The following is a 19782-nucleotide window of genomic DNA, read 5'->3' as shown; positions in this document are numbered from 1 at the left end:
ATGGATGGAGAAGCCTTGGTTTGGTTTCAAGAAGGTGTAGATGCTGGTGTATTTGGTAACTAGGAGGCATTGGTACAAGCTTTGTTAATCAGATTTGGGCCTACAGCCTATGATGATCCCATGGAGGCTTTGACTAGGTTGAGGTAAACATCAACAGTGGCACTATACAAAGGGGAATTCGATGTTTTATCTAGTAGGATAAAGGGGTTGTCTCCATAACACAAATCAAGCTATTTTCTAAGTGGCTTAAAGGATGAGGTGAGGCTACCTGTGAGGCTGCCAGTTACAAGGGTTCACCTAAGCAAGTTAGGCCTTCCTTGCTTGGTTTACCAAGAATTACTACACCAGTTAACATTAGGAACAAAATTCCAATTAAAAGGATTTCTCCTGCTCAAATGGAAGAAAGAAAAAAAAAAGGGGCCTTTGTTATAATTGCGATGATAAGTGGGTACCTGGGCATAAATGTAAGAATGTTACTCTGTTTTTGCTGGAAGGAGTAGAGATGGTCCAAGATTCTGGTTGTGGGGTACAACTTACTGAGATTGAAAATGGGGTTACCACTGTTAGGGTACAAGAAAAGGAGGTAGAAGCTGAAATTACTCTTTATGCCTTGGTTGGTAGTCCTACTCCAAGAACAGTGAGAGTTGAAGGAAGAATCAAAACTGTTTTCTTGGTAATTCTTATGGATTCTGGAAGCACTCACAACTTTATTGATGCATCCTTAATTCCTAGTCTTCAAATTCCAGTTGACGTGTCACAGATTCTTGAAGTGAAGCTGGCCAATGGGGAGACCATCAAGACACAAGGATTGTGCAAGGATGTTCTTGTGTTCATACATGGTTAGATTTTCATGGTTCAACTGCATGTGTTGCCATTGGGAGGTTGTGACTTGGTTTTGGGGACTCAGTGGCTTGGTACCTTAGGAGTCATCAACTGGGATTTCAAACACTTTTCTATGGAATTTACTTATGAAGGCAAGCAAGTGGTGTTGCAAGGAATTAAAACTCAATCAACAGGTCCTGAGATACAAGATGGGGTTCAATTCTTCAAAGAACCTACTAGGAAGGGATTGATTTTGCAGATAACAACTCATGGTTCAACAATAGAGCAATCTTCCCTCCCAGTTGAGATTGCTACTTTGTTGCGAGAGTTCCATGGAGTTTTTGCTACACCAGTGGGCTTACCTCCTATGAGAGGCATGAGCATCAGATTAACCTCAAGAAGGGGACTCAGCCAATCTGCCAAAGACCATACAGGTATCCATACTACCAAAAAACTGAAATTGAAAAAATAGTGAAGGAGTTGTTGGAAGTAGGTTTTGTACAAAATAGTCGAAGCCCTTTTGCTTCCCCTATCCTTTTAGTAAGAAAATCAGATGGTTCATGGTGTATGTGTATAGATTATAGGGCATTAAATCAAGCTACTATAAAAGACAAATACCCTATTCCTGTTATAGATGAACTCTTGGATGAATTACATGGGGCTTGCATTTTTTCCAAATTAGACTTGAGGTTTGGATATCATCAAATCAGAATGAGAGAACAAGATATTCCTAAGACTGCTTTTAGGACTCATAAAGGGCACTATGAATTATTGGTAATGCCCTTTGGGTTAACAAATGTACCTTCTACCTTTCAATCCTTAATAAATCAGGTGTTTAAGCCATATCTTAGAAGGTTTATTCTAGTTTTCTTTGATGAGACTTGAGGTTTGGATATCATCAAATCAGAATGAGAGAACAAGATATTCCTAAGACTGCTTTTAGGACTCATGAAGGGCACTATGAATTTTTGGTAATGCCCTTTGGGTTAACAAATGTACCTTCTACCTTTCAATCCTTAATAAATCAGGTGTTTAAGCCATATCTTAGAAGGTTTATTCTAGTTTTCTTTGATGACATTCTGGTGTATAATAGAAGCATGATTGACCATGTGGAACATCTTAGAGCTGTTTTGGAAGTGTTGGCTAAGAATCAATTGTATGCTAAGATGTCCAAATGCATGTTTGCTTGTATGGAAGTAGAATATCTTGGACATATCATCTCTATGGAAGGTGTAAAAACTGACCCTAAGAAGATCCAGGCTATGCAAGAATGGCCTGTACCTAAGAATGTTAAATCTCTGAGTGTAACGTCCCAATTAGTCAAAAAAGAAAAAGAAAAAGTACAGATAAGATTTTTTGAAGTTCCCATGTGCTCCACCTAACCCCACTACCTACCACTCATTTCAATCCATCTCACCCTCTCATGTCCGGCCATATCTCTCATTTGTTCCTTTTTCTTTTCTTTTCACTTAAACACACTCTTCTCTACTCTTATATCCTCTCTCATTGGTACTTCCACACCACCACCACCACCATTTTCACCATCATTTTCCAGCAAGACCACCAGAAAAATCCTTAGGAATCCGTAAGCATCATCATCCCTTTATTTGAAGTAAAAGTTTCTATTCTTTTTGGTAGGTTTAATATTTGCTTGAGGTTATATTTTTATCTAAGCTTTAATAATGGTACCCATGTAATTTATGAGCATTGAAAGTGATATTTATGTGTTTTTATGTATGGTTTTTGCATTGGTGGAATTATTTGAAGAATGGGTTTATGATTTGTGCTAATGATGACTACTTAAGGTTTATGTATGGTGGAAAATTAGAGATTTTGAGTTAAAACATGTGATGGTTGGTAAATCTAATTTTTCCATTGCCATTGGGTTTATTTGGAGTTAGTTGAAGTTCTAAATTTCTTGTCTTGGAGGATATTTTGATTTTGTTTTCATGGGTCTCTTAATGATGTAGTGTAAATTTTTTGGAAGCTAGTCATGATGTTGGAGATGATATTAAATGGGTTAACTTTATAAATTGGAGTTAATGCCTTGTGAAGCAATTTGTTGAGAAACTTTGGAAGTGGAATATATTAGTATTGATGAGGTTAAATACTAAGCTTGCCTAATTAAGTGCTCATTTAGCAATTCCTAAATTGTAGGTAGATACAATTTCAAGTTCTATACTTATTGTGATAGGTTTACTTAATATTATTTAGGTTCTAGATAATCTCCTTGGAACTTGGAGAATTAGACTTTTACGGTTGCAAGGTGAGTAGCTTTTTAATAGGATTTTTGGAAAATAACCATGTTGCATAACTGTTGTTTTTGGGTTAGACACGCTATTGGAAACTACCTATGGAAACTATATTTTCCTAAAAACTATTGTGTCGTAACCTTAATATATATATGATTATATATATATATATGAAAATGCATCATATTTGGTATTGCATTTGGAGAAATGCATGAATTGTTGATATGATAAAATGAGCATCTTTTATTTAAATCTTTGATAAGGAAATCATGGATTTTATGGTATATTATAAAATTTAAAGATGTTTATCTTGTCTTGTTATGTGGGAAATTGATAGAAAATCTCATGACAAGAATGAAGTTGAAAACCTTACAAACTTTGTAGAAGTTAGATTATTTAAGATTTTTCTGAAACTACTTGGATATAAACTATGTGTTTCAAAGTAATGTAACTTGTGAGCTTTATGTGGTTTTAACATCATGTCATGTGTGATTTCTCGATGATCATCTGATTTGGTTTCCGTAGTCTTTGTGACAACGAAATCAAATCCAGGTCAGTATCTTTTCACTTTGGATGACGTGTTCTTCCCTGCTACCCATGGAGGGAAGAGGTCTCTTGATTATGTGTGGGTGAGACTGCTGCCCATGGGGCCAAGAGACCACATGCAAGAGAGGTCCTATTTGATATGCTCTTTTTGCTGCCCATGGGGGGAGAGAAAAATCTTGAAGGTATGGGTGAGGCTGCTGTCTATGGGGCCAAGAGTCTGTATACCAAAGAGGACAATATTATGCCAGTTGTGAATAGGTGAACCTCCTGACCGGTCTATGTGGTAGTGTGGTATATTTGTGATAATTTACTTTATGTTAGATATTTTGACTTTGGAAATTATATTGTTGGTGCTCAGAAATTATAGTATATAATTTCAAGGTATTTACTTTGAGAAACTTTGTGTTTCATTATTCAATCATTCTTGTCATATCATATTACTATTATTGAAAATGGAATTTGCATTTCCCTCAACCCCATTAATTATGCTACTTACTGGGCTCTGTCTCATTCCATTATTTTATAAAATTTTCAGAGTAAGCAACAATCTTTTGAGACAGCTTTGTGGTGGCTAACAATAGTTAGACTAACTACTGATAGAGGCTGAACTTTTGTAATGGAGATATTAAATGATGTACATTTTAGAATAGGCGTGACTCATTCTTTTATACATTATAGTGGTTGTGATTTTATTCCCACTGATGGGACAAGCTGATGTTATGTAATTATTTATTCAGACCTCTATTCTTTTGTGGCCAATGGTTCTTGTAATTACTGTTTAGAGCTCTGACTTCTTTTGAGAGTATATTCAATGGAATTATTATAATAATTCTTGATGTTGGTACTTGATATGATTTATGTGGATTGGATTTTCAAAAATGAAAAATCTATAGGTACTTTGAGACGTTTTTCTCATGCTTTAGACAATTTGGGGTTTGGGGCGTGACATTGAGTTGAGAGTATATTCAATGGAATTATTATAATAATTCTTGATGTTGGTACTTGATATGATTTATGTGGATTGGATTGTCAAAAATGAAAAATCTATAAGTACTTTGAGACATCTTTCTCATACTTTGGACCTTTTGGGGTTTGGGGCGTGACACTGAGGAGATTCCTAGGCCTCATTGGCTATTACGGGAAATTTGTCAGAAGGTATGGTCACATTGCAGCCCCTTTAACAACACTTTTGAAGAAAAACTCTTTTTCTTGGAATTATGAAGCTGAAGAAGCCTTCCATCAACTCAAATTGGCTATGTCTAGCCCTCCTGTGTTAGCCTTGCTTGATTTCTCTAAGACATTCACAGTGAAATGTGATGCTTCAGGACATGGCTTAGGTGCTATTTTAATGCAAGAGCAAAGGCCCATTACTTTTCATAGTCAAGCATTAAAAGGTAGAGCCCTTGCCTCATCCACTTATGAGAAAGAATTTTTAGCCTTAGTTACTGTAGTGAAGAAGTGGAGACATTTTTTGCTTGGTAATGCATTTATCATCAAAACAGACCAGCAAAGTCTCAAGTATTTGCTACATCAGAAAATAGGCATACCAATTCCACAAAAATGGTTGTTTAAGTTGTTAGACTATGCCTTTGTTGTTGAATACAAGAAGGGTACTGATAATGTGGTGGCAGATGTTTTGTCATGGAGAGTGGAAGAGTCTGAGTTAGCTGAAATTTCAACTCAAGGGTGTCATGAATCTGTAGTTGGTAATGCTGTTACTGATTTAACCACTTCAGCTACTACTACCTTGGGAACTTTATGTATCATTTCCTTCCCTACTCCAACTTGGGTAGTTGAACTCAAGGCTAGTTATGCATCTAATCCAACTATTCAATCCATTCTATCCATCTCTCAGACTGGTGGTATAACCCCTAAGGGATTCTCCTTAGTTAATGGACTACTATTCTTTAAGGGTATAATTTATTTGGGACCTACAAGTGTTCTCAATTCCTCAATCTTACAACATGTCCATAATGGACCACTAGGGGGCACTCAGGTTATTTGGAGGCCTTACATAGAGTGAAACAAGATTTTTATTGGTTTGGCTTGAAGAAAGATTTGAAACAGGACATCAAGGTATGTGACATCTGTCAAAGGGTCAAGTATGAAAACTGTAAACCAGCTGGATTGCTTCAACCTTTACCTATTCCTTCCAAACCTTGGCTAGTTGTGAGCATGGACTTTATTGAGGGACTACCTAGATCTCAATTGAAGAATGTAATCTTGGTAGTAGTGGACAAGTTCACTAAGTATGTCCATTTCATTGCCTTGTCCCATCATTATACTGCATCTAAGGTTGCATCTTTATATATGCAATTCATTTTCAAATTACATGGTATGCCTGCTTCTGTGGTAAGTGATAGGGATCCAGTTTTCACCTCTCGTTTTTGGAGTGAATTAATGAAACTTCAAGGTGTGGAGTTAGTCATGTCTTCAGCTTACCATCCCGACACATATGGTCAAATTGAAGTGGTAAACAGGAGTTTAGAGCAATATTTGAGGGCTTTTGCAGTTGATAAGCCTACTGCTTGGGTAGAATGGTTACCATTAGCTGAATTTTGGTTTAACACCAACTTTCACGCCTCTACCAAGTTAACTCCTTTTGAAGCTTTATATGGTTATTCACCTCAAAGGTTGTTAGATTATATCCTTGGAACAACTCTGGTGGGAGCTATTGATGAGCATTTGAAGTATAGGTATCAAGTTTTGTCATTACTTAAGTAGAATTTGCTGCTCACTCAAGAAAGAATGAAGTCTCAAGCAGACAAGTACAGATTTGAGAGGAGTTTTGCAGTGGGGGATTGTGTGTATCTGAGGTTGCAGCCCTATAAGCAAAGGTCCTTGAAGCAAAACACACTTGGTAAGTTGTCTCCAAAGTTCTATGGTCCTTTCCAAGTCATACAAAAGGTTGGAGCAGTGGCATACAAACTAGAATTACCCCCAGGTTCTCAGATTCACCATGTTTTCCATGTTTCCTGTCTCAAGGCTAAGTTGGGACACCAGGTTACTCCTATCTCTCAACTTCCAACTGTTACATCAGAAGGTTTTTTCATTCTGGAATCTATGGCAATCTTGAAGGATAGGTCTCTCCAGCTTAGGAATAGAGCAGTCACTCAAGTTTTGGTGCAGTGGCAGGGGTGCACTCCAGAGGATGCTACTTGGGAAGATATATATCAACTCCGATAGCAGTTTCCTCACCTTGTGGGCAAGGTGCTTTGAGGAGGGGAGTATTGATATAAGGCCACTGAGTGAGCTGCTGAGTTGTACCAAGGGTGCTAAGTGAGTCAATTAGTTAAGTTAGTTAGTATTGTTGCTAGTCCTTTGGTAGTTAGTTGGTTACTGCACTGTTAATCATTGTTTAGTTAGTTGATTGTTAGTAAATCATTGGTTGTAATCATTGATTAGTTGATTGATTAGATGAGTACTCTGACAAGGCTTGTACATATATACTTGATGTAGGGATATTGGGCATGGGAGCCCATCGTTTACTCATATTATGAGTCTGTGGCCCAATCAAAGGACAAGGGATTGTTTGAGGAAGAGGAATCTTATTTAGTGAAGATTGTATTGGTAAATAAAGGATAACTTTGACCATAATGGCTTAAGGGATAGGCTGAGGATAAATTCGTCCTTGGCTAACCAATGCCGATGTCCAAAAAATTTATCAATCACTCAAAATGAAGTCCCAAGAAGTCTCATTGGTGTTGATAAGCATTGAAAGAGTGGTGAAATCTAAGGAGGAAAGCTGCTACCTTCATATTAAATGCACTGCAGCTAACACCCTGACCGCATTAATGTGAAGGTGATATCTGAACAGTAGATTATAGCCTTACAGCTACTACATGAAGACTAATGGAAAGGGACGATGGGACAAGTATCCACAAGAACTATCTAGCATGCACATGTGAAGTGGGAAGAAAAGAGGAGGATGATATAAAAGGAAAGGAGAACAACAAGAGAGGGGGATCGGAAATCACAAAAAGAAACACTGTAGCATTCAGGAACCAAACTTGTAAGCCAACTTGAGAATAATATACAAGAATAGTGCACCTCGGACCTTGCCGAGGATTAGTTTTCTTCAATAGAACCCTATTTCTTTTCATTCTCTTATCATCTGATTCTATTCCAATGTTTGTTTGATCAACTAAAACCTAGTATTTTCCAACCCACTCTCTATAAATTTATTGTTTTGGGCTTTTTGGGCTTGAGTCCATCCAAGCAGTGGGCTACGAGTTAAAATCTGGTCCTCACACTTGAGTATACTCACATGAGAAGATAAGCAATAACATAGAAGTTCTTGATTCCTTTCTTTCTCTCTCTCTCCCCCTCACCCTCTTTCTTTGGAGGCCAACTGTCCTTGAATTCAGCTATATCCATATAAGATCTTGGATCTTATCAATGTGTGGTACATTTTGTTAGTTTCCTCCAATATTTCAATAATTTTTCTTGTAAAAATTTATAATATTTACTGTTATACTTTATAGACAAAATAGAAAGACAATTAAACTAGTGTAATAATTTGATCATACTATATGTGTTTAAAATTTTGAAAATTGCATGATATTGTGACCGATATAGATAGACTTGTTTCATGCCTACTAAAAAAATGCAATTATCATTTTGACAATAAAAATAAAAATATCCTTCAATAATTGTTTTTACATTCTTGATCGTGTGTTGTTAAATTTATATATTTTTCGTTTGTTGGTCTTTGTTTCCACCGTTGCAAAAGTAAGAATATTTTATCAGGAACACCATATTTCTAATAAATTTTTCTCATATAAATCTTATAAACTAACATCAAAATTTCATTATATTCTCCTTTCTTCTCAAAAATGTACCACATGGTGGAGCCACAACTACATGAAAGGTTCTTGTTTTTACATATATAAAATTTATTCTATCTTTTTTTTTTTGGTCTAAGAAACTACTTATTTTTAATTAAGCTAATTATCAAGTATTTTAGCTTATTTAACTTTGAATTTAAATATCTTCTGTGGTATTTTAGTATTGTTGGTATTTGCTATATTATCAAATTCCATTAAATTTAGAATAAATTTCTCATAAAATAGGATGGTATTTATAATTTTTCCTTATAATTATTAAAGATGTACAACATGTAACCCATATTAATTTTTATGACAAAATGCTTAAATTTTGACTAAATTATATTACTCTTTTTGGCATTATAATTGTGGGGTCTATTTTTGTAGCTCCAGCCCAAAGGATATGGGTTAAGGGCCCAACGAACCCAGAACAATGAATTTGTAGAGAGTGGATCGAAAGTTTAGGCGCTCGCCGGCGTGCAACGAGCATGAACTCTTTTCTTCTATTGAAAAATACTTAGAACTATTTATAACTGGGGGATGCTCCTCGGCCCATGGACGAGGAGGCTTTTTCTTCCCCCTTCAAAAATCCTCCTCCATACATTTTGCTCACCTCTCTTATATATCCCTCTCTTCCTCCTCCTGTTAATCATCTATTGGCCTCTCTTCTGACCGTCCGTCCCATCAGAGGCCATATTCATGCTCCAGTGGTTCGCCCTGATCGATGTTGCTCTGTCAAGGGGTTACATTCTCATTAATGCGGCCAGAAGGGTTAGGTGAGCATATTCAATGTCGAGGTGACAGTTCGCCCAGGGCTTACCCCTTCTTCGTACTGAGGTCTCGGACGACCGAGGATAGGGTTATCCTCGGACCCATAGTGCGTCCTCGGTGTGGGCCATTTGGACCTGGGTTGAAGTGGGCTGAGGCTACCCGATTTTCTGGCCCCACAATAGCCCCTCAAAATCTTGCTGCACGCATCTTCGGGCGGGGAGAAGGATTTTGACATCCTCGGCCTTACCCCCCTCCCCCGTCAGTACTGGGGTCTATTCACCTGCCAAAGGCACGTCGCTGACGTTTCGAAGCACGAAATGTGCCCATCATTAAATTCAGGCGGCTCTGTGCTCCCCACGTCCAATGAGGCGTTACCCATCCAACGGTGGAGATTCGTCTTGCATTTATGGGCGGGAAAACCCGCATGGTTCCTCGATTTGGGGTATAAATACCAGTACGAACCGTTTCTTCCTGTTCTTCATTTGTAATCGAGAATATTCGTGCGCCCCTCCTGAGTTTAGCCACACTCTCACTAGCATCTCCAGCACAAAAGCCTGTCCGAGGAGCCCTTCCTCTTTCCAGTAAGTCGCTCTGTCTCTCTTTGGCCTCTCTTTCTCTTTACCCTTTTTTCTACTCCGCTTGTTCTTTCTTAGTTCTTCTAGGCGTCAACTGGGATGGGTAGGTTTAAGAAATACGTCAATACCGTGGAGGCGATGGAGAAATTCATCACCGACCGCAGAATTCCCGGCAATGTAGGTCTGAAATATTGTGAGGACGGGGAGTGGCGCATACACAGGCAGGAGGGCGAGGTGGTAATTCCCATAGTCGCCTTCCTTGAAGGGGGGATGACGATCCCCACGGGGCTGGTGATGAGGGATTACCTCATGCACTTCCGGTTGGCCCCCACCCAGTGTGGGATAAACGTCTTTAGGATTATGGGCTGTGCGGACGCCCTAAACGAGAAGATGGGGCTGAGGTTGACCCACCACGACGTGAACTGGTGTTACAATCTTCAGCTTCTTAAGGGCAAGTCGTATTACCTGAAGACGAGAGACGATAGGGTGCAGCTCATTCAGTGCCTCCCCGAGTCCAGCAAAAGGTTCTACGAGGATTTCCTCATCGTGTCAGGGGAGTGGCACGATGGCCTTCACTGCCCGACAACAGAGGGAGTACCAGGTGGGGCAGTGGGAGATAGAAAGGGTTTCAAGTTCTCGTCTTTTTTCTTTCTCCCTTTTTTTTTTTTACCAACACAGTGGTGCTTTCCGTTTGCAGACCCGTACGCCTTTCAGCGTCACTTCCATCTGGTAAACCGGGAAGATTTGCAAAAAGTGTTGAGGGCGCTGGTGTATATAAACGAGGACGACAATCAGGTTAGGGCCGCCCATATAATTTTGGGTTATAAACCTACCTAGAAATCGTTCCCGGTTCCGAAGCACGTCATCCTCGTCGGCGATCCTCGAGGAGCCCTCCGACCAGGAAGCTGTCACAATAGCCGTCCCCTCCTCTTCCCAACCGTTCGCCGAGGCCGCCGAGGAAGCTCCAGAGGGGGAAAGGGACGCGTTTGACGCTTTCGCTCAACTTGATCAGTCCAAGGACCCTCTTGGGGACTTGGGTGATCCTAATCTGATCGAAGCAGACCTCCTTGCTTCAAAAGCCACTCCTCGGCCGTCAATGGGTTACAAGAGGAAGCCCACCACCAACTTGCTGGACCTGATTAAGGGCCAGTCGGGGAGTCCCAACAGAAACCTCCTACTCCACCTCCGAAGGCTAGGTCAACTTCCGGTCGGTAGAAGCTCCCTCTTTCTCCTTCTCAGACGTGCTCCCCTCTGGGTCCGTGCCTGCTGGCCCCAAGAAGAAGAAGAAGGATAAGGGTAAAAGGATCGTGGAGGATAGGACGGTGTCCTCGGAGGAGGAGGAAACTACTCTGCGGCCGTCCAAGCAGCTTAAAATAGGCGACAAGAGCCAGGAGAGGCAGGTCGTCGACACCACCTCTTCCGAGGTCTAGGCCTGGCTCCTAGCCCTGATGCTCCGTGGGGAGCTCTTGAGGGATAACGCCTCTCTCAGGGACTTCAATGAGGGCGAAGGCGCGCGCGTGGCTGATGCGCTGGAGAGGAGCTTGCTACTCCCAGCAAATATGGCTGAGCTTAACTCTTTGACGAGCGAGCAGGTCTTCCTCAACCTCAAGCGATATGTGGGGATGGTAAGGGCTATAACCTCGACTCTTCTCCCACTCTTTTTCTTTTATTGGGCTCATAGCACATTGGTTGTTCTGGCAGGCTGTCCAAGCTATCTTTATGTTAGAGGGGGCTGCAAATAAGCAGAAGGAGGACCTTAAACGGGAGCGTGCTTGGCGCTACCAGGCCACCGGGGCTCTGAAGAATTCCGAGGCTGACCTCACCAAGGCCCGAGAGGCTTTGACGGCGGTGACCAGGGAGCGGGATAGTGCACTGTCTGGTCTCGAGGGTGCCCAGACCCAGGCCAATGAGCAGACGAGGCGCTTGGGCGAGGCGAAGGAGCAATTGTGAATCGCGAGGGATCTAATCGCTGATTTGCAGGCTAAGGTGACAAAGGCCGAGGGGTCCCAAAAGGAGGCCGAATGGGCCAAAGACCACGCTCGGCGGGCCAAAGACCACGCTCGGCGGGCCAAAGACGAGGTTGACCGTGGCAGGGAGATGGCCGAGCGTGCCAAGGAGGAGGCTGAGACCGCAGCCTATGCTGATGGGATGGCTGCGGTAGAGGCCGCCTACAAGGCTCAAGTCCCGGGGGTGTGTAGGCAATATTGTTCCCAGGTCTGGGCTGAGGCCCTCAAACAAGCTGGGGTGGAGGCCACGTCTGACCTATGGAAGGCAGAGAATGTGTATTACCCCCTCGCTATCTGCGAGGCCGCCCCTGAGGACCCTAAGGTTGGGGAGATTGTTGAAGAGGTGGGGGCAGCTGAACCGGGGGAGCATTCGAGCGAGGAGGTGCCCCAAGAGGTAGTGGAGATCCCTTTCGATGATCCAACCCCCACCACTGAGGAAGCAGCTGCTCTCGCCGTACCCTCGCAGGCCGTCCCCTCAGGCCAGGGCTCGGAGGGGTCAGGGGTTGCCCCTGTCCAGCCTGAGCAAAAGGAGTAGACTCCCCGATGTCTTGTCTCGTCCTACTTTCACGTTGTCATTTTATTTTGTTGTGCTTCTCCTCTATGTACTGTGGCTCTTGCCATGCAAATTTTTACGAACTCATTGTTGTAATGCGAATTTAATCTCCCTTTATTTGAACTGCTTATTTGTGTACGCGCTGCCTGCTTTTCCTTTTTTCCTTAGATCTGTATGATTTTAGCTTGAATTGTATGTCGGTCAATCGCGCCAGTAATGATGATAAGGAGAGAGAACGTATGCATGGGCAGCTCTCTTGCGTCTCAAGGGCTAAGTGGGGCTTGATCCTTTCCTAACTTGGGATATTTTGTAGTTAGTCTCCCTGTAGGCCTGAGTCTGAGAGCCATGCGATGCCCCTGTTCTGTTCAGCACCCAGGTCTAGTTGAGCGGTTAGTTTCCCCATAGGCCTGAGTCCGAGGACCATGCAATGCCTTGGTTCTGTCTAACGCTTTCATTTCTCTGTAAGTATCTAGTTTCCCTATAGGTTTGAGTCCGAGGACCATGCAATACCTTGGTTCTGTCTAGTACCTAGGTATAGAGGAGCGAGTAGTTTCCCCATAGGCCTGAGTCCGAGGACCATGCAGTGCCTTGGTTCTGTCTAACGCTTTCATTTCTCTATAAGTATCTAGTTTCCCCATAGGTTTGAGTCCGAGGACCATGCAATACCTTGGTTCTGTCTAGCACCCAAGTATAGAGGAGCGAGTAGTTTCCCCATAGGCTTGAGTCTGAGGACCATGCAATGCCTTGGTTCTGTCTAACGCTTTCATTTCTCTATAAGTATCTAGTTTCCTCATAGGTTTGAGTCCGAAGACCAGGCAATACCTTGGTTCTATCTAGTACCCAGGTATAGAGGAGCGGTTAGTTTCCCCATAGGCCTGAGTCCGAGGACCATGCAGTGCCTTGGTTCTGTCTAACGCTTTCATTTCTTTATAAGTATCTAGTTTCCCCATAGGTTTGAGTCCGAGGACCATGCAATACCTTGGTTCTGTCTAGTACCCAGGTATAGAGGAGCGAGTAGTTTCCCCATAGGCTTGAGTCCGAGGACCATGCAATGCCTTGGTTTTGTCTAACGCTTTCATTTCTCTGTAAGTATCTAGTTTCCCCATAGGTTTGAGTCCGAAGACGATGCAATACCTTGGTTCTGTCTAGTACCCAGGTATAGAGGAGCGAGTAGTTTCCCTATAAGCTTGAGTCCGAGGACCATGCAATGCCTTGGTTCTGTCTAACGCTTTCATTTCTCTGTAAGTATCTAGTTTTCCCATAGGTTTGAATCCGAGGACCATGCAATACCTTGGTTATGTCTAGTACCCAGGTATAGAGGAGCGGTTAGTTTCCCCATAGGCTTGAGTCCGAGGACCATGCAATGCCTTGGTTCTGTCTAACGCTTTCATTTCTCTGTAAGTATCTAGTTTCCCCATAGGTTTGAGTCCGAAGACCATACAATACCTTGGTTCTGTCTAGTGCCCAGGTATAGAGGAGCGAGTAGTTTCCCCATAGGCTTGAGTCCGAGGACCATGCAATGCCTTGGTTCTGTCTAACGCTTTCATTTCTCTGTAAGTATCTAGTTTCCCCATAAGTTTGAGTCCGAGGACCATGCAATACCTTGGTTCTGTCTAGTACCCAAGTATAGAGGAGCGAGTAGTTTCCCCATAGGCTTGAGTTCGAGGACCATGCAATGCCTTGATTCTGTCTAACGCTTTCATTTCTCTGTAAGGAGGGGTTTGTCCTCGGACCGCTTTATTGGAGACGATTCCTCCTTGGGTCGGATTATGATCTTACACGTGGCGTTGATCTCGCCTCCAGCTCGAGCCCCCATCTTTTTCATTTACGAAGCGTCCCTTGGCCATTCGTGTTCTGCGCTTGACGTTTCGGTGCGCGAGACGCGCCTTCATTAATGTCCTCGTGAATTAACACAAATCCAATGGTCTACCATCCCCATGGAATTTGGTAGCTTCAATATTAGCCCTGCCGGTAACTCTCTTTTCGAATTCTGCGTAGATTAATTCTCACCAACCTTCATCCTCTATATAAGGCTTTCCGGTGGGATGGTTTCTTCATACTCCATGAACTTCCCAACACAAACAGAAAACACGCCCTTTCAGCTCCCCAAGCCCCTTTAACAACCCCGCCGGAATTGTGACCGGAGTTGGTATATATGGGGCGGCTTTGGGCGGGTGTGAGGACATCCGTGCCAAGAGCCGTTGTGGCCGCAACTCTCACTGGGCTTCCGGTGCGGCAGAGTCTAGGCGTAACCCCGATGGCGCCACGCACGGTGGCCCGAAGGGATGTCGTTGAAGTACCTAATGTCTCTCATCGGAGCGCACCCCCGATGGAGGAGACGTGCGAACTCATGTCATGGGCGGTGCTCGAGTGTTGCCGTCTCCAACGGCCAACGCTCGTGAGGATTGGAGAGAATCAAGGGAACATCACGGGGGAGGGCGTCCCGGAGCCCCTGCATCTACTCCTCGCTTTGTTCAAGCTCCGCCGCACCAAGTAAGGAGTTGTTGGTGGCCTTGAGGCGAGCCAGCCTCAGCCCCCTTCCGCCCCCTTATTGTCAAGTTCTCCCATTCTCTTGATGCCGATAAGGGTACGGGTTGACACTTCCCTCTAGCTAGTTTTAGGACGGGTCCGCCTGGGCCTCTGATTGTAGAACTAGCTTGTAGGAATAGTTTTAAAACACGCCTGCCTGAGCCTCTGATTGTATTTTGTATTTTTCTTTTTATGAAATGACATCAAGCTTCCTTTCTTTGCTATTGAATCTTCTATGTCGAACTTTTATCTTTCTGCAATGTTTGCTTGGTAGTTCTTTTTTTTTGCACCACCACCAATTCTCCGTAGAACGATTACTTAGAACAATCGCCTGTTGCGCCGACGAACGCACTAATCCTTCTCACAGACGGCGCCAATTGTGGGGTCTATTTTTGTAGCCCTAACCCAAAGGATATGGGTTAAGGGCCCAACGAACCCAGAACAATGAATTTGTAGAGAGTGGATTGAAGGTTTAGGCGCTCGCCGGCGTACAACGAGCATGAACTCTTTTCTTCTATTGAAAAATACTTAGAACTATTTACAACTGGGGGATGCTCCTCGGCCTATGGCCGAGGAGGCTTTTTCTTCCCCCCCTCAAAAACTCCTCCTCCATACATTTTTCTCACCTCTCTTATATATCCCTCTCTTCCTCCTCCTGTTGATCATCTATTGGCCTCTCTTCTGACCGTCTGTCCCATCAGAGGCCATATCCATGCTCCAGTGGTTCGCCCTGATCGATGTTGCTCTGTCAAGGGGTTACATCCCCATTAATGCGGCCAGAAGGGTTAGGTGAGCGTATTCAATGTCGAGGTGACAGTTCGCCCAGGGCTTGCCCCTTCTTCGTACTGAGGTCTCGGACGACCGAGGATAGGGTCATCCTCGGACCCATAGTGCGTCCTCGGCGTGGGCCATTTGGGCCTGGGTTGAAGTGGGCCGAGGCTACCCGATTTTCTGGCCCCACAATAATTATTTATTAAGAAATTTTTTTACTCTATACAATTAAAAAATATATAAAAAAATTATTTTAATTCAAAGATGAATAATAAGGCTTGATGTTGGTTTGCAAAGATCAGTCATACCGGCGAAATTGATGGTGGCCCTATCTATTGTTGCTTGCAATTATTCTAATAAGACAACAACACTTTCTTTATAGGGAAAACTTAATAGATACCCTAACGATATTGGTTTAAAAAATATTTTTAGAAATTTTTACGGAAAACAAAAGACAATTGTTTTTTTAGTAATTTTTTATATTTCTCATAAAAATAGTATAAAAATTTTATTAAAATGATTTATTAACAAATGCGCACCTGTTAACGAAGTTGTTCTTTCAATAATGGAACTAGGAATTTTTTCAAGGAGGACCAACTTAAATATACAAAGTTCTTAAATAACAAAAAAAGAAAGAGAATCTAAATAAAATATTATTACATAAATGAGCTCTTCCATGGTAATAAAATCTATATTCTTAGGTTTTTATATTTGAGTATTTTTATGAGTTAAACATCTAAAATTTCAATATTTGGGATGAAGAATTGAGCAATAATAACTTCGAAACTTGATTTTTTTTGTTTTTTTTTTCTTTTCTTAAAAATCAATTAAGGATGGCATCTCCATAAATTATTTACATTTACCTGGATTTTAAATTTTTATTAAACTATCTATATACCTAATTAAATATATTAAATACTAGATAAATAATTCAACCACTATTATCACTTCTAGCACCAAAAAAAAAAAAACTACTATAAATATAAGAGAAATGTTAACGAATGCTCTAATATCATTGGTTTATGAACTATTTTTAGAAACATTTTCTTGAAAAATGATAAAACAAGTAATTTTTTTGTCAGCTTTTTATATTTTCCATAAAAGTGGCGATAAAAATCTCTTAACATAATTTATTAACGTCTTAAGAGCATCTGTTACCTTGGCACGATGATCACTTCACAAGTATAAGTACTTGTGGGGGGTAAGAGTCGGAGTTCAAGTCTTTAGAATAGAACTTCACACACATATACACTTAGATAGGCTAGAGTAGAATTTCTATCTTGTAAAAAAAAAAAAAAAAAACACTATTGTCTTAAGGTCATCCGTTAACATGACCCTAAATATAAAATCAACAATATCAAGGCACTGCTACGACAAATATAAAGATATACTCTAAATAATATCAAACCACCCTTGTTATTATCAAATATAATTATATATATATGATAATATCATAAAGTACCAAATAATCTAAATATATAACATAGCACAACACAATAAATAAGTAATATAACGTATGTAATAACTAATAACATATTATTTCCCCTAAAAAAAAATTATTAACTTTAATATTTTGATTCAAAAGAGAGATAATGTATAATGATAGAGAGAGAGAGCCAAGAGTCAAAACAATCATTTAGTGCCGGAGCTGGGCGTGGAGAAGAGGCAAAGTGGACCTCTTTAGTTCAATGGCTTAATTGTGAGGCGGTGTGATTTTTCATTTTTGGATACCGGGTGTGTTTGGATACCGCTTATTTTACTGAAAATTGAAAATAATAAAAAAATATTTTTTGATTACTGTTCATTAATGAAATCACTATGCATTTGCCTAATTGCACTGTTCATGTCCTATGAACAGTGCAAGAGGAGCTGGATTTAAAAAATTAAAAAAAAAAACGCAAACGCAGGAATTATAATTCCTATCCAAACGGCTTTGAAGTGGAAGCTAGAAACCCGTAAGGGATTTTCAGTATTAGCCTCTTTTTTTTTTTTTTTTATGTTGATATATAGGTATTTTGGAAATTTAGTTTTATAGAAATTAGAAAATTTTGGATTTAATTTTCTTGTATTTGGAGTTTGGACAGTCCGCAAGGGGCCATTTTATTTTTTTTATTTTTTCAAGGTTCTTTGTTCTAGTTCAATTTTTTATGGATCAGCTAATTTTTTATGGGTTGCATGTACTGCTTCAACTCTTTTATTGGGTTTTTACTTTTTTTGCTGGAATAAATCATGAATTTAAAGGATTATCTTAAGGTCTAAATTCTAAAATTTATTCGTTCAAACTAATGTTCTAAAATTTGAGAGCAGTCCAATAAAGGAATTTTTGCTTCTATATTTAATAGGAAATTCCAAAAGTCAGGGGCCCACCTTAGATTTGTCTCTACATTCTTTATGTATCGATTTTTTTTATAGATAAAAGATACAATATTTTTGTATCGATAACAATAATTGACTATATTCAATTTTCTAGAAGCCCTCGATGATAGAAAAAGGGAGGGCAAAGGAGCTCAAACTTGTGTAATAAAGATGATTGTAGACTTTAAGGAAGTAGACTAGGCCCAAATCCCTTCTCTAGGGTATGAATTCCAAAAGAAGTTCTCAGCATAGTAAGTGTGTTTTTGGCTCAAAATTAAAAAACCAGCTTATTTTACTAATTAACTTATTTTTACTATTATTTATGAGTCCAACTGTACTTTTTGATACTATTTATAAGTCTCACTATACTATTTCAGCTAATTTTTATCTTTATCTACAGTACTTTCAACAATAAGTTTTTAATTTCAGCAAAATAAACGAATTTCAATCAAACCTTAAGCCTAAGAATTCATGCCAACACCAAGGGAGTTATTTCCATGCAAGACTCATGGGTGAGGTAGCCATGTTACACTTCAATAAGAAACCTTTTAACTTTAAGGCAGCTTTTTTTTTTTTTTTTTTTTTTGTTTGATGGGAACACCAAAAATTTATTGCATACTTCCTTTTTTTTTTTTTTTTTTTTTTTTGTTTGATGGGAACACCAAAAATTTATTGCATACTTCCAAAGGAAATTATATCATGGAAAAGAGTTTGTTCTAAGAAATAAGGGTTCTCTTCCATCAAAGTAGAAAAATCAACAGTGCCCTTAACATGTTTAACTATTTGATTGATTTATTTATTTTTAACAATCCACTTCTCATGTAAAGAAAAATGCAACTAATGACCATGTAGGCACAATGAATTATAGGTAATTATTGGATACTCTGCGAGTATACTTTTTTCATTTCACACAAAAGTGGGTTCCAACCACCATGAGGCCCACTCCCATGTGAGAGAGAGAAAGTATATTTCCAAAGTATCTAATAAATTTCCGTAAATTCTTATACAAGCCTTGTAAGAACCTCCTTCACAAAATCATCAAGTTGCCACATAACCTACAAAGGATGTCCTTCTAGATTTGGGCCTCTTACCAATTTATCATTGATGAGAGTGACTATATTCCTGTTAAAGTTATGGAATATGATATTAGGTGGGTTCTTCATGCTATTTGGAATATATAATAGTAGGCGGTTTGCTAAAAGATTAAGAGATTTCAGTTCTTATTGTAGGAGGAAATAGTAGAGAGTCATGTTGCTTATGCTTTGGCAAAGGAGGTGTTAATTGTGACTCCTGGATTTGTGTAGAAGATTGTCCTAACTTCCTTTTGCCTTGTGACACGCTTACATGATCTGAATGAATAAAATGCCTTTGTTTAATTTCAAAAACAAAAAACAAATTGGGGAAGAGGATTTGAGCATGGTTCTCTTTACGAGAGATGAAATAATATTACTAAAAAAACAAATAATTAACTAAATAAATAAATTTGCAGTTTCATTTTGAGTTTGTCTAAAGCCATAACAAATTTCACAACCGTTGAAGCAGTGAGTTGTAATTAAAGCATAATAAATATGAATGTATAATGTTAAAGATGATTTGTTCAAGGCGAAAATACTATTTTTTTTTTTTAGGCGAGAATACTAAATATTTTTAACACATACATACAGGAAGAGGGGAAAAAGTTTTTTAAAGAAGCTTACAGTGGTGTATATCCAAAAGAACCTAACTCTTGGATATACAGCACAGACTTTAAACCTCTTTTACTCACACTTATTTTCC

The 19782-nt window shown here is 40.1% G+C and overlaps 1 long non-coding RNA gene across 1 annotated transcript; it reads left to right on the top strand.

Moving 5' to 3' along the window:
- The first annotated feature begins 2263 nt into the window (after positions 1-2263).
- On the top strand, positions 2264-4111 carry LOC136069080 (uncharacterized). Its single transcript, XR_010630357.1, has 2 exons — positions 2264-2407; positions 3600-4111. It is a non-coding gene; the product is annotated as an uncharacterized LOC136069080 (long non-coding RNA).
- Positions 4112-19782: the final 15671 nt, after the last annotated feature.

Source organism: Quercus suber, unplaced genomic scaffold (genome assembly GCF_002906115.3).
Source record: "Quercus suber isolate HL8 unplaced genomic scaffold, Cork oak 2.0 scaffold_150, whole genome shotgun sequence".
Classification (NCBI taxonomy): domain Eukaryota; kingdom Viridiplantae; phylum Streptophyta; class Magnoliopsida; order Fagales; family Fagaceae; genus Quercus; species Quercus suber.
This window is presented reverse-complemented; position numbering and strand designations above follow the sequence as displayed.